Consider the following 3192-nt stretch of genomic DNA (forward strand, 5'->3'; position numbering starts at 1 on the left):
TAGATTGCCTACAAGCTTCTTCGTCTAATAGATTCCAAGACTCATCCTAACTTTCATGTGTCCTCCGCTAGGTTCTTCCATTCAAGCTCAACCAAATTCGCATTGGTTTGATGCGATTAGTGAATCACTGCTGCATCCGGAGAAGATCTTGGCCGACACATGATGAAGAAAGGAAATGATGTTCTCAAATTTTAGTCCAAAGGACCAACTCTTTTCCGCATGTGGTGATTTGAGAAGATTACTATGCTCTAGTGAAGCAATTTCTTAAGCTAGATCCTTGAGGACAAGTGTTAGGATCTGTCTCCAGATAGCAATCCGTAGGTGTCTTCCTACTCTCTCAAGTGATACGAGTCCGAATATAATCTTCGATTCACAATCTGACCTCCGATTTGGAAGCTAGGTCTATCGCGAATCTTCAAAGTTAAGAGAGTTTTTGAGATTCAACAGTTGGATCATAATGATATTTTGGGGTTTCATATATTCAAGGTGGAGGACTAAATGTATCAAAAAGTATTTGTAAAAATATGGAAAAGTGGTGTGGGTGCTGGAACTCGGCTAGAGTTGATGAACGTCGATTAATGCAGGTGTAAGATAGGTTAGGATGTTGCTCAAGGCAGAGAAGAGGAGGGGGAAATGGGTCATTTTTCAGGGATGAGAGAGGCGACCAGACGAAAGGGGAAAGAGCTCAGCCGACTATAGTGGTCAGCTAAATTGAGGGAGATTGATGGAGAAGATAGATGAACAAGAAGAAGATTTAATTCAATTTTCAAAAAGTTACTAATCAAGTGTGCACCATTATAGGTGGCTACTTGCGACTTGGTCGGCCTAACCCATATTTTGTAGTCCAACTCCATTAACTAACGACTTATAAGCAAATAACATAACAAAAGACTTAAAAATAAACACCTCAGGCAAGTTCTCTTTCGTTGGGCGTTCGAACGACCAAAATAGGCTCTCAGAACTTGTGGACGCTATACAGGTGTTCGAATGCCCCTGTCAACAAATCCTTATTTTTCAACAAACAAGTAAATAACTACTACAACTCATAAATAAAGAATTATTAACTAAGGAGTAGGTCCGTATCAACTCACTCTAGAGTCAAATAAGGCTTGGTTTGGCAAAACCGTATCAATAAGGATCTTAAACGGGAGAAGCAATGTTATGGTTGTAGCTGTGCAGCAGTTAGGAAGATGAAGACGTTTTGGTATCATTTTAACAAGGATTTCACATTTACAGTTTAACCCCGTATTAGCTCCTCTCCTTCCAACGGATCCCGTAAGTCAGCATCAATTCCAGGCAATTGGACGTGAGAAAGAGGATCTAATATCCTAAATACATATAAATATTGTAATTTTGTTCTGGCTGTTCCCCAAGCTGTAATAGAAAACTCCCGTCTCATCTCTATTGAGTGAGCTTTGGTTAATCTAGTGGATTGAATGGCTATTTTAGTTGATTTTTCAGACAATTTCTAGTAACATCTTAAATGTGGACTAGTTATCTTATCAACAATTATATCGTAAATAGTTTCATGATGCAAAAGAAATTGATAACTTTATAAAAAATGGTGGACAAAGAAATTTTTTTTTAGTTTTTGTCATAGTTATTAATATCGGACCAGACATTGACTCGGTTAAGAGTTGGGTCACTAGGTTATTGGTTCACATGTAGGATTACTAATATTTAAAAAATATATAAATAAATATAAATAATTCTAAAAATAAAAAATATCTATAAAGTAGTATAATTGTATATATATATATATATATATATCTCAAAACAAATGTTTCATATAGATACCCTCATGGTTATTTTCAACTTAACTTATTTAATATAAAAGGATAGAAATATTATTAACTAAGAGAAATATTTCAAAACAAAAATAAGAATATTTTTGTCTTTTATATTTAAATTGTTTAAATTTTAATGGTAGTTTACTCTAAGTAGCATTTATGTAAAAATAAGGATTTTAAAAGGTATATGTGCAAAATTTTTGTATTTTGAGCAATATACATATAAATATGAATTTTAGATAGACATACAAGCAAATAATAAGAGACTTTTCAAGGGTATATGTGCACAAATCTAATTTAAAAACAACATATATGTTATAAACTAAATATTTTTAAAATTTTAGGACTAAAATACTATTAGGATATAGAATAGAATAATTAAATATTAATAATAATTGTGTAACTTTGCAAAGTGATTCGATCGATTCACCAAAAACTAGTCGGGTTGCACGATTCACTAGTTCAACTGCTGGGTTAGCCAATTTTTTCTGAGTCGATTGCTTATCTGGTCTAATAACAAAATTAAACCGATTTGATGGTTGGTTCACCCGTTCATCGGTCCGACCATTCGGAACGGTCTGATTATGATAACTATAGTTTTTGCTTATTTCACTTTTTGTTCTAAATAGAGAGAGAAACACTTTCCATCTTTTTATACTATATATCATTATTAATTATCATAATTATCCACTTTTACTAAATACTTATAATTTTTTAATAATTTTATTTATTAAATACTAATAAATTATGATTACTTATTAGAAGTGACCCTATTAGAAATTGTATAAGCTCATGCAGCCCAACCCTATATTTCCCTAAATATTTTCATACTCTCTCGACTCCCACATCTCTTTATTACAAACTAGGACCGGACATATTTAGGCTGCACCCTATGTAAATAACTTCTAGATAATTGGAATACGACCATTTTACTATTCTCACATCAAGGCAATATCTGGTGTGGTTATAAGATTGTCCTCCTTGTTCAAAGAATTAGCAATTTTTATCGACCAAAAATGCCATCATAACAAACAATTTTCCTTTATGTGTTTCATATACATATCCATGTGGACTATAAATCAATTAATTTTCTTTTTGATATATTTAAGAGCCTATCAATTATAAGCTGGATAATAGACACAAGGTGCAAACCGCGACTGAAACAAGCTACAACGAGGTAACTCTAATCAATCCTCGGAAAGAAGTTCTTCTCATATGTTAGGTAATGATTTAAAACCCCAACCAGGTAGGATCTTTTAATTACTTAGCACAGTTGAGTCTCTAGAGGTGAATTATTAGATTAAATAAGTTTATAACTCGCTATCTGGGTATATTATTTGGTACCCAGACTAACATTGGTAAAAAACTCCCCTCCAACTTCCATGCGAAGGAAGAGACAGGA

This window comes from Typha latifolia, chromosome 3 (assembly GCF_019914945.1).
Source record: "Typha latifolia isolate L0001 chromosome 3, TyphaL0001v2, whole genome shotgun sequence".
Taxonomy (NCBI): Eukaryota; Viridiplantae; Streptophyta; class Magnoliopsida; order Poales; family Typhaceae; genus Typha; species Typha latifolia.